Below are 12,757 nucleotides of genomic sequence, written 5' to 3' on the forward strand. Positions count from 1 at the left end.
TGGAGGAGGACACTTCTGGGGAGGAGGCGATGCAAGTGCCGGAGGAAACTGCTGTGAGGGTTGCCACGGTAGTGGCGGGCAGTGGTAAGCTCTTATATTCCTTACTTATTGAGATTGCAGACTGCAGAGTGTGCTCTCTGCATGGGTGTAGTATATATGTTGTACAGTAAAGTTACTATACTATTAAGAAGACTTTCAAATTTAGAACAAAGTTTTTGTCAACCAGGTAGTAGCCTCCTCTAAATGTACTTCAACTCAGCGGTGAATTTTTTTCGAGAATCCAAATCAGATCTGAAATGAACTTGATGGATGGGATGAACGAAAAGCGAAAGAAGGGTGTAAGTAAGTGGGGAAGGACGAGCAAGTTAAAAGTAATGAGACTGACAAAGAAGAATGATACGTGTTTGATTGGTGCCCGAGGTGGCTGGGAAGGAATATGATGCATGGCTGGGTGAAGGATGAAGCAGGGATGGGTGGAAGGAGAACAGCCTTGGTGGGTGAAACAGAAACTGTATGTGTGCGCAATATATCCTTTGATTGAAATTCAAATGCAAGTCAAGCACGGATGTATGGCTTGCGGTTTCCCAAATAAAATGAAAAGGTTGTCTTCCCGTGAGAAAACGTAAGGTTTGTCCAGATGAGAGACATGAAGAAGAATGATTGACATATAGTTTGAATGGATGGATGCCTGGATCATGGTACTATCTGACTCTTAGATAGCATATGATTATCTAGAGAGAGTGGACGGCCACTGGATGAACTAAGTGTTACTTTGAAGAGCATGTAACACCGCACCCGCACGTACGTTCCAGTGTAAGAAAGGCAAGGAAAAGAAGTTTTAATTTTGTCCGAAAACTACCATGAATAGTAGCAGTAGTTTGTATTGCAAGCACAGCATATCTGGCTATTCCGATGGCCACTCACTACCTCTGTTAATACGTTTAGTAGAACTCGGTCATTCATGTGTGGATGTATCACTGTTCACTCAATAAAAAGCAAAGCACCTAAAGTCATCCCATATGTAAGCAAATACATACCATGGGCAGTGATAGATAATCAGAATATTTATCTTCTTCATTTTCCTTGTCTAGTATTCATTGGCACTGTAGGGTGAAAGTTAAATTAATTAAGCAGTAGCCCTTGTAACAGAGTATTCTCAGTGCCACCTGTAATAGAAAAGTAAGAGCATCACCACCTGCATGTACTGGACCGGCACAGTAACGCAAGTCTGTCTCACTCATCATGGCGGGCGTCTGTTTTTCTCGGGTGCAAGTTGACTGCCCTGGCATTATGCCAGCTTGCAGAAGTTAACATACCAATTTTGCTAAACAAGAGAGAAGAAGAAGAATAAGACTGATGTACTGTCATAGTCGACTCAAATGGAGTGAGTCCATAGTGCTCGTAGAATTGATTCCTTAAACTCCCACTAATGTTAGAGCAAGGATGAAGAAGTGGGAGGTTAGATAGATACTGGCCACAATAGTTATGTACTGCGCTTGCAAGTTGCTAGTTCTACTGTGGCACAACTTTCTGCTGAATCATTTTGTGTTAATCTTAAAGAGCATTGGTTACAGACTATGTCTTTCTTTCTTCATATAGATGCTCCTTCCAAACCAACACGGAAGGAGCTGGCTAAAAGGGCCCGGCAACGGAGGCTGGAGGCGACTGTCGCCGAATATCGGCGGCTGGTGGCCCAGGAGGAGGGGGACACGCAGTCGACCACAACATCGATCGGTACAGCTGCATCCTCCTCCGCGCTCCCTGGGTCAGCCAGTCAGCGCAGGTCTCCAGCGGTACGGAGCCGGGGTATCGCAGCCACCCGCCACCGCCGAGCAGCAAAAAAATCAACTGCCCCCACAGCAGTACCAAAAAAAGGTTGCACCGCCTTTCACTGAGGGTGTCCTACCTCGAGCAGGAGCTGCTCAACACCAAAACCCTGCTCGAGGCCCTCCGCAAGGAGCATGCCGACTTGGCCCGAAAAGTCAACAGCAGCCAGCAGTATGAGGAGACTGTCCCTTGCCCCTTTTTTTAAAGACTTCTGGGGGGTGGGAATTAGGAGTTGGGTTTTCTACTTTTTTGGACTTCGTTTTCACGGACATTCGTTGGGGTTCGGGAGGGGGGTGGGTTGGGTCTTGCGGGAGATTATTTATGGTAGGGATATAAATATACTTTAAACTTTATCTTAGCATACGTGTTTTTACTTTTTTTACTGCTTTTGAGGCTGGTGGGTGGGGGTTTAACAGTAAGTTTGTTTTCCTGAAACTTAAGTGGCATCTTGATTCAAGTTGTGTAAGTAATTGCCCAAATGTTTTCAAAACTAACAGTGACATGCATCAAGCGTTAGCGAACTCGCAAACGATGCGAATCGCTATTTCAGAGCAATAGCGCTCGCAATTGGCAGTGTAGGTATGCATCAACCCAATCATTGCGAAAATCGCTAATTATTCGCAAAAATAGAGAAAAATCATAAAAATTCTGAGAATACAGGTGCGAATCCAAATAAGGAATTGCAAATGATATGCATGAAAAATCGCTAATTGCGATTTTCTCTAAAAAACACATTTTTGCACATGCAATTTAAGAAGGGACACAACCAGGTGGTAAAAAAAATTACTAACCTGAAATACCTGCTAACCAACTAAAAAAGTATAAGACACACCCACACAAGGCCCCAGAGTTCAAAATGGCTTGTCTGTACCTGATGGCGAGGAGGATGCGGCTGCTAGGTGCTCGACAGAGAAGGAGGCGAATCAATGAACGCATATTCAGAGTGCGCATAACTTTGCTTGGCCAGCAGGATGACGAAATATACGATAAGTATAGGCTGAATGGACAAATGATAATTGATCTAATTAATGAATTGGACCCCATTCTCCAACGACAAACACATAGGACCCAAGCTATCCCAACGCACGTACAAATATTATGTTGCCTACACCTACTGGCATCAGGCAGTTTCCAGGGAGTAATTGCAGTAGCCGGAGGTGTCTCACAAAGTGCATTATCAAGAATATTGAAAGCGTTCCTTGATGCAATGATGTCCCGGATCCATGCACATATAAGTTTTCCAACCTCAGCCCATGACCTAGCTAAGACTAAGCAGGAATTTTATCAGATAGCTGGCTTCCCACAAGTAATTGGATGTATAGATTGCACCCATGTTGCAATATGTCCCCCAGCCACACAGGAATATTTGTATCGAAATAGGAAATGCTACCATTCACTCAACATTCAGGTTGTATGTAATGCCAAAACCATAATAACAGACATTGTAGCGCAATTTCCTGGGAGTGCACATGATGCATTCATCTTCAGGCAAAGTGGCATGCAGACCCGACTTGCAAGGGGAGACTTTGGAGAGGGACATTTGCTAGGTAAATATGTGCCACACAGCATTGCAAACTTGTCACAAATGCATATCTGAAACTCATCGTTAACATATTTTCTTTTCTCACATGTAGGCGACAGCGCATACGCCTTGCGCAATTACCTCATGACACCATATCTCAATCCTGCAACAGCCGGCCAAAGAAGATACAATGCAGCGCATATCTCAACGAGGAATGTGATAGAGAGAACATTTGGTCTACTAAAGAGCAGATTCAGACGCATACATAAGACAGGAGGAGCAATGAAATACCACCCAGAGCAATGCTGCAAAATTGTGGCAGCATGTTGCATGCTGCACAACATAGCGACAAAGGGAGGCCTGGAAATTGACCTTTCTGACAGTGACTCTGAGGATGAAAACCAGCCAATCCTCCACCAACGTGCCCAACAAGGATCTGACGTAGCAGAAGGACGCAGACGCAGAATGGAGATCACACAAAATTACTTTTAAGGTGAGTAATGATGACACGAAGACAGTATGGTTTGCTAAGTAATTTTTAATAATAACAATATGTGACCTGTAAACAGAGGCGCACTTGAAAAGTGACTTTGGGCACATTTTTTTGCCAACAACATTTACTAATTCTTAACAAATGAAGATACTTGTCAGTCAGTGATGAGGTCACAATGTGAGAATGGTTCATTCACCATCTCTACAGGATTTGTGCATGGCTGCCTAGCGTTTCTTGCCCCTGACACCGAGACACCTCTCGGCAGCAGCATCCTCTTGCACTAGGCAGGGTCTGGATGGGATGGCACAGCGTTTGGACCGTCTAGCCTCATTGACAATTGGCATTGGTGTATTGATCATGCCTGAGGCACCCTCACTGATTACATTTGTCCCAGGGATGTTTTCACCACTTGTAGATGCAGTCTCCATCTCTACTGTGTAAGTGACGTGCTGTACTCCTGTGGCAACATCACTATTATCAATGGCCATTTCGGTATGCATTGTAGAAATTCTACGTGACAACATAGCTGTTGCTGTGGCCAGTGTGTTATTTGACGCCACTTGCATTTTCAGTTGCTGCATGAGCTCTTGATGCTGTGCATTGTGTGCTATTTGACCCTCATGCATGACTCTTGTCATTTCCTGGAGACTAGTGGCAAACACGGCTAGGTTAACTGACATTTTGGCAATTTCGGCCTTGATCAATCTAGTGTTTTTTGCCTGCAGGCGATGTGACCGCAGCATCTGTCCCTCCAAGCCACCCCAGACATCATTCAACTGTTCCACCTGCTGAGGCCTTCGTGCTCTGCGTCGTCTCCTTGTCAACCTTGAATTGCCTCTCCGGTTGAAGGATGATCTACATGTGGCGGTAGTACTTCGTGTGTTGCTGACATGAGGTGCCACATCAGCCTCATCATCTGTGGGATATGGTACCAAACTTTGGACAGGTGTCCTACGTGATTGTGGGACACGTGATTGGATGCTATTCAAAGCTGGTGTGTTATCAGGTTCAGAGGCGCTGCTGAGCTGTATTTCCTGGACATCATTGTCCCCGGACTCACCATGTTCTGCATCTGTGAGGTTAAACAGTGCACAACAGCATTAATGTATGCTTTTTAGTTATGTGACTGTTGTAACATGAATAAACGTTTATAATTTGGCACAGTTACTACTCTTTTGAATTTGGTTACATTAAAATGTGTGTCTGTCACTGGAACAGCTTGACCAAACTACATCTCCCATGATGCACTTGCTATACTATTGAAAGTGATGTTCATGTTTCACTACTTGTGTGTGCGCTATGCAGAGCTACCATTCACACTGCAGTGATAGGGACAATGTACACATGCATTCCTCTTACCTTCGGACGTGTGTGCTGCTCCAGAGGTATCCAGATGCGTCACACCGACAACAGCTTCTTTTGGGATTGTGCTCTCAATCAAATCCTCCATGGGAGTGTTTCCGGTGTGTGGGGGTGTCCCTCCTCCAGTTAGTAGAGCTTCCTTCAAGCGATCTGCGATGCACGCCTTGGCCCTACTGCGCAAATCGTACCACCTTTTTTTAAGTTCGTCGGTGGTACGATGAGTGACCCCAATTGCGTTCACTCTGCTTTGTATCATGAGCCATATTCTCCTTTTCTCCTGCTCAGGCACCTTGAGAGATGCCTTCCCAAACAGCTTCTCATTGCTGTGTACAACTCCCTCAATCAGGGTTTCAATTTCGGTTTCTGAAAACTTAAGTTTTCTTTTTCTGCCACTTTGAGAGTCCACAACAGTTCCTGCAGGCTCCATTTTGTGTACCTTCTAGGTTTTATGTATGCAATACACTCCTCTCCTGCTCCCAGTACCAGCTCCCTCCTCTCTCAATGCTCCTGGAGTGAAAATGAGGCTCTCAGAGTACACTTCCTGTTTCAGAATGAGGCTTGGAGGGCACAGTTCCTGGTTCTGACATCATCAATATGCATCAACGCGCGACCACGCAATTTGCGATTTCGCAATTTGCGATTTCGCAATTTGCGAAATCTCTATTTTAGCGATTTTTACCGATTCCTTATAAAATAGCGATTTTATTGATGCATCCCGTTTTGCGATTCTTTATTTGCTATTCCTTAAAAATCGCTAATAAGGAATCGCTAAGCGGTTTGTTGATGCATGTCACCGTAAGTGCCTCTCACAGAGTAAGTGAATTCAATAGTCCTAGGACCGTCAGTCTCTCGTCTCTCCTAATACTCCATTATAATACCTCCCCCCAAAGGCTTATCTTACCTGTAATTTGTGTTTGGAAATAGGGCTAGGCACAGGGCTGGCTGCACGGGAAATGGCGATTAAGGTTGGCAATCCTGGGTGGATGAAATGTAATCATTGCGGTGGTACTAGTGGTGTTACACAGTGGCAGTTGCAGCATCTGAAAAAAATAAATTGAAACCTTGTTTGTCCTTACCATAGCATTAGAACGGTACGATAGAGAATATAGCAGGTGACAGTACACTAGAACAGTGCCACAATGTAGCCTAACAAATGGTAAAGTATTGAAAGTATAACTACTACTTGCGTTGAATTTCTTTGACATTGGCTACTACTACAAGAAATAGTACTGAAGGTGAAGGACACAGCAGCGTAATCATTTGCCATGCCTAGGAGGAGGAGGTTCTTGATGAGCAATCAAGTTGATGGCGCACATGAAAATCTGCTTTCATTTGCCAATAGTCATGGGTCTCTGTCAAGCTGAGTAAGATATATCCTCGGATTCTTTCACCAGCCTGTTGCTATGACCTTATCCTCCCCAGCAAGTGTGTGGAATTATTGCTGTCATTTAGTCACACATCAATCAAAACCACACAGCCCGGGGGAAGAGGGTTAGGGTTTGGAAAATGGATGGGAATGGGGGTTTTTGGGAAGGTTTTGTTAAGAGAAGAAAAAAAACCACAGCATGGACAAACAATAATTGAAGATAAACAAATCTTTGGGTACAAAGCTATCCATAAATCTTTTAAGTGACATAAAGGAAGTGCATGCACTACTGCATGCATGGTTACTGAAAAGTAAGTAGTACTTTAGACAACCGTGAATGAAAGAATGCGACAGTACAGGGCTGCAGTAATTATGCGTTTTCACTTGCCTATCTCTGCACTCAGAGTAACACTTCGTACATTAAATTAGGTTTGAAAAATAGCAGAAGTAAAACCTATACAATGGCTGTAGGGATGAATTTAGAAGCAGAGATCAAAGAAATGCAGTCACACTCATAGAAGTTCACAGCAATAACATTACTTAAAAGATAATTAGAAAAGAACGGATACTGTATCTGTATGTTGTTGTAGTTGTCCTGTTGAATTTGGGAAGTTGCATGCATCCAACCATTCCTCTTATTAGCGGGACTCCTCCATTCCATCTGACGCTCCGTCCATCAATGTTGGTGACCAGAAGACACCCTGTCCACTGCCTGCCTGGCGGATGCTGAATTGCGGCTCGCTAATGTGAAGCCTGACTTCATCCTTTTTTTCCCATTGCACAGGCTGAAACCCGGCCTGTAATTATTGATGGAAAAACAGGAAGTGATATTAGAACACCACTGACAAATAAATATAAGGTATGTACGCTATGTAGTGCAAAAAGTCACACTTTGAGTTTCCTAATAGACAGTACAATATTTTTGAAAGTGCGTACTCTGTCTGAGTCTCCTTTTGAAGGATAAATAAGTATGGGCGAATTAATTTAGCGGATCTTTCCCCTCAAGCTAGGTGTACTGTAAACTGTGTTTTAGAACAAAATAGACCTTCCCAGCAGTGCTCCCAGACCCTTACTAAACCCAGTCGCAAAAATGTAGAAGAACCCCAATCAGATCTCAAAAACGTGCGATACTGCTACCTGTCAGAGGCCTAGTAGAAAATGGTTACCAAACGTACTTGGAAAGTAAAGTAGGCCCAAATCCCCCCTTACCCACCATGGATTGTATTCAAACCACTTGCAAGCAAGCAAAAGTATCCATACCCAGCATTGCTCCAAGACTCGCAAACCCCCCCACAAACACCAGGAACCCCCACAAACAGCCCCCCGAAAACGGTAGAGTGAGCGAAATCGCAGAAAATGCAAAAACTTTTTCCCCAGGGATTGTCTCCAAAACACTTTCTTTCGGGTATTAGACCTTCCCAGCAATGGTCCCAGAACTGTCAACCCGGGCAAAAACAAGTTTAACACCCCCAACAAGCCAAAAGGCAAAACCTGGGAAAAGCCACACTTAGAAAACTTTGGGCCTACCTGGAATTCAGGCCAAATGCGCTCTGCAGCTAGGCCCTAACTCCCCTTTTCCACCATGGATTTCCTGTAAAACAAATGCAATCAACATTAGATTGTGCCAGCAGTGCTCACAGACCCCAAAACCCACCCCCAACAACCTAAAAGCCCCCCAAGCAGCACCCCAAAGACAGGCAAATGATCAAAAGCGCAAAAACTTTTTCTGCTCCGATTTTCTCCAAACCACTTTTAGCCGGTATTACACCTTCACAGCAAGGCCCCCAGACCCGTGAACCCGGGCAAAAACAAGTTTCACCCCCCCCCAAAAAAGCCAAAAAGCAAAACCGGGAAAAGCCACACTTAGGAAACTGTGGGCCTACCTGGAATGCAGTCCAAATGAGCTCTGCAGCTAGGCCCTAACTCCCCTTTTCCAAAATGGATTTCCTGTAAAACAAATGCAATCAACATTAGAATGTGCCAGCAGTGCTCACAGACCCCAAAACCCACCCCCAACAACCTAAAAGCCCCCCAAACAGCACCCCAAAGACAGGCAAGTGATCAAAAGCGCAAAAACTTTTTCTGCTCCGATTTTCTCCCAACCACTTTTATTCGGTATTACACCTTCACAGCAAGGCCCCCAGACCTGTGAACCCGGGCAAAAACAAGTTTCACCCCCCCAAAAAGCCGAAAATCAAAACCGGGAAAAGCCACACTTAGGAAACTGTGGGCCTACCTGGAATGCAGTCCAAATGAGCTCTGCAGCTAGGCCCTAACTCCCCTTTTCCACCATGGATTTCCTGTAAAACAAATGCAATCAACATTAGAATGTGCCAGCAGTGCTCACAGACCCCAAAACCCACCCCCAACAACCTAAAAGCCCCCCAAACAGCACCCCAAAGACAGGCAAGTGATCAAAAGCGCAAAACCTTTTTCTGCTCCGATTTTCTCCAAACCACTTTTAACCGGTATTAGACCTTCACAGCAATGCCCCAGACCCGTCAACTCACCCGCAAAGAAGTTGAACACCCCCACAAGTGCAGAGTCTTTCTTCATTGGGTGTAATCCAGCCATCTGCTTTGAGGGAAATAGGAGTCTGGGGGAGGAGGATAGAGGAGCATGTTCTTGTGAACTTGTGAACCTGAGGAATGCAGACTGCGGCACCTTCAAATCAATAAGAAAATAAGTGAAGAGAGTTCTGCTGATGGGCTTGATTTTGTGATTAGGTGATTAAAGTTTTTTTTATATAGATTTTGCAAAACAAAGAAAGACAGACACACAGGAATAAAAGTGAATAAGGACGAAAAAGAAAGTTAGTGATTCATTGACTCATTTTCAGGGCTCGGTGTCAGGGAAGAAGAGCTCGTCTTCAAACTCTGCTAATTCAGACGGGAGTAGGTCAGTTAACAGGGAAGAACTTCCCTCATCTAAGTTGGTGTCCTCCTCGTCTTCTTCCTGTGTGCATTCTCGTATTTTGTAATCTGGTGGTATGAAGTGCTGATTCATCTTGATCATTGTTAACCTCTCCACATTTTTGGGCGAGAGACGGGTCCTTTTGGAAGTTACAATGCCACCAGCAGCACTGAAAACACGTTCAGAAGACACGCTTGCGAGTGGGCAAGACAAGTAATTTATAGCCAGGTTGGTGATCTCTGGCCACACATCTCTTTTCCCATGCCAATACACCAATGGGTCAGGAGAAACATGGACCTCTGTTGAGTCATTCAGATAGGCCTGCACCATCGACTCAAGGTTCTCCAGGGTTCCTCCACTTTGCTTACTTTTTTCTGGGACCATTTGAGAAGCAAACCCAAGCTGAGTTAGCCAATCCTCTTCTTCACACAATATTACTGTTGTGTCTGGTACAGATGATACGGTTGCTGGTGTCGTTAACGGCTGAGAGGGAAAATCACTCACTTCTGCCTCAGCCACAGATGCAGAAGTGGATTTTTTGACTGCGGATGGCCTGCTGATGTACTGCCTTTTCCTTCAATTTCCTGCCGTTCTCTTTCAAACCGAGTGGCTGACACAGCTAGCCAATGTTTGTACTTTGTAACATCTGCGTCATCAAAAGGAAAGAATACTCTGCCTGCCACTGCCTTTTTGTACCGTGGATCCAGAATAGTAGCAGAAATGTAATGCTGTTCTGTGTGGATCATTTCAAGACGATCATCGCGAAGTAGGCGCTGTAATAACTTCTCCGCCAACTCCAATGCTTCTTCCTTTCCATCTTTTTCAAACGTAGAAGACACCGCCTTCAGTTGGTGCTCTAGCATGTGCAACAATGGGATAGCTTTTCCCAAATTACAGTCCTCCCTGCTGACTGCACGCGTGAAGACCTCAAAAGGACGAAGCATGTCTGTCAGGCTTTTAACTAGCTCCCATTGCTCCACCTGTATCCTTATGTCTATCATAGGTGTACCCAGTTTAAAGAAATACTGATCGACTACCGCATACTGCTCATACAAACGCTCAAGCATGTAGAAGGTTGAGTTCCAACGTGTTGCCACCTCCTGGATGAATGCTTTCACTGGCACTTTACGTTTATGTTGCAGGCACCTCAGCTGCTTCCGGGCCTTAAAAGAATGGTTGAAATGTGTGCACATTCTTCGTCAGGTGGTCAGTAACTCGGAGACTGGACTTTCTTCACTCAAGAATTTTTTAACAACCAGGTTTATACAGTGCGCCAAACACGGCACTCTGAAATAGTTACCCTTATCCATGGCCTTAACTACATTGGCGCCATTATCCGTGGAAACATAACCAATCATGCGTTTTCTTGGGGACAGCCATTCAAAGACCTTTGTGTTAAACTCATGCAAAATGTTTTCTCCTGTATGAGTTTTCTCCATGGCAAACATGGCTATTGTTGCATGTTTCCGAGCAGCTTTATAAACTTTGTCCGTGTCAACACCTGCGTTTAGCTTTGCTTTAACCCTTGAAAGAGAGACCCAGTGTGCAGTGATGCACATGTAATCAGTGGCTGCGCAACTGGTCCACATGTCTGTTGTCAGATGTATATTGTGAACAGCACTCTTCTGCAAAGCTGCCCCAATCACCTCCAGCACAACTTCATGTAGTGCTGGAATCGCAACTCTGGCAAAATAGAACCGGCTAGGAACCTTCCATTTAGGGCAGAGCTTTGCCACCATTTCAAGAAAACCCTCCCCTTCCACAAAAGAAAAAGGGAGAAGGTCCAGCGCTAGCATTTTAGCCAGCTTAGCCAGCTTTATACAGACGCGCCGTTGGGTGGTTGCGTTCAAATGGCGCATCTGAAAACAACATGCTTCTAATGGTGGGCTGGACCATTTTATGGGATGATGATGACTTGTTCGACCCAGTTACGCTCAGTGATGATGAACTTTTTCGCATTGGTGTCTCACTCTCTCCCACACTCTTAGTTTGGCTCATATATCTTGCAGGGGGTGTGCTGCTGACAGGGGTACTGGGTGTAACTGAAGAAATGTTTGACGCTTCTTCCTCCTCGTCATCAGCAGATGAAACATCAACGGATACAATTTGTTGACTTGCAATTCGGGCTGCCTTGATCTCCCTTAGGTCCGCATGCCATTTGACAGTGTGCTGTCTCTCAAGATGACCTCTCTGGCCTCCGGTACCAAGCTTACCACGACTAACTCAAACCTTACAAATGGTACAAATGGCTATGTTTTCCCTTGTTGGGCTAACACTAAAGAAGTCCCAAACTGCAGACTTCAAATGTCTGTGGGGGGCGGAGGAGGCGATACTGGGAATGCTGCTAATGCCAGATGAAGTGGAGGTTGTGTGTTGCCGAAATTTAGTACATTGTGCACTTACAGCACCACTAATTGAGGAAATGGAGATCGAGGTGGATGGAGGTTCCTTCTGGCGAGAAAATATGGAAGCTGTAGGTGGTGGTGTACTAGTTAACTGCATTGGTGGTGGTCCCATTGACACGTCGCCAACATCACGCTCAGCAGCATTTCGGGATAGGGTATAAATGTCTGTTTGCTGCATGCCTGCTGAGGCTGGAGTGACGTCTATGATGACTGCGTCGTCGTCGTGAGAGTCTTCATCAGCAGGAGTATACACCACGTCTTGTTCAGCGTCATCATCACACTCCATAACTGTGAGACTTTCGGGGACCTTCCTTTTACGCTTAGCTACCTTTGTCAGATAATGGTGTGCCTCACTCTCAGACAGGCCTGTTGGTTCCCAATTTTCATCCATATCATCAGAAGGAAGGGGGCTTGAAGAAGATGTAGACACCATCCTTGATCTTTTCCTTGCTAGGGATCTGGAAGACAATGAATCATCAGGAGGAGTGGCTTCCTCATATGATACCTCGGCTTGAATGTCGATTTCCTGATGTGCCCCTACTTCGGGAGGAACAACTATTGTGGGCACTTGTGCCGCTCCATGCACCTCTGCTAGCGCCTCTCCTTGTGCCGCCTCTCCTTCCACATGTACTTGGGCTTGTACTTGCACTGTTGGTTGTTGTTGCGGCTGTGGTTGTTGAACACTCGTCAGATGAGTTACAACAACCTGTGTTGATTGAGGGATGCTGCTACTTTCTTGCGATGAGCCAACATCACTGGTCGATGGTGATTGAACAACTATACTGTCTGCCTCTGCAGCAATCAAGGGCTTGGACCTAAGTTGGCGTGGTGGTGGTGGCACTGAGCCCAATGGAGCGGAGGTGCTGCTT

Source organism: Lissotriton helveticus, chromosome 10 (assembly GCF_964261635.1).
Source record: "Lissotriton helveticus chromosome 10, aLisHel1.1, whole genome shotgun sequence".
In the NCBI taxonomy this organism is placed as follows: Eukaryota; Metazoa; Chordata; class Amphibia; order Caudata; family Salamandridae; genus Lissotriton; species Lissotriton helveticus.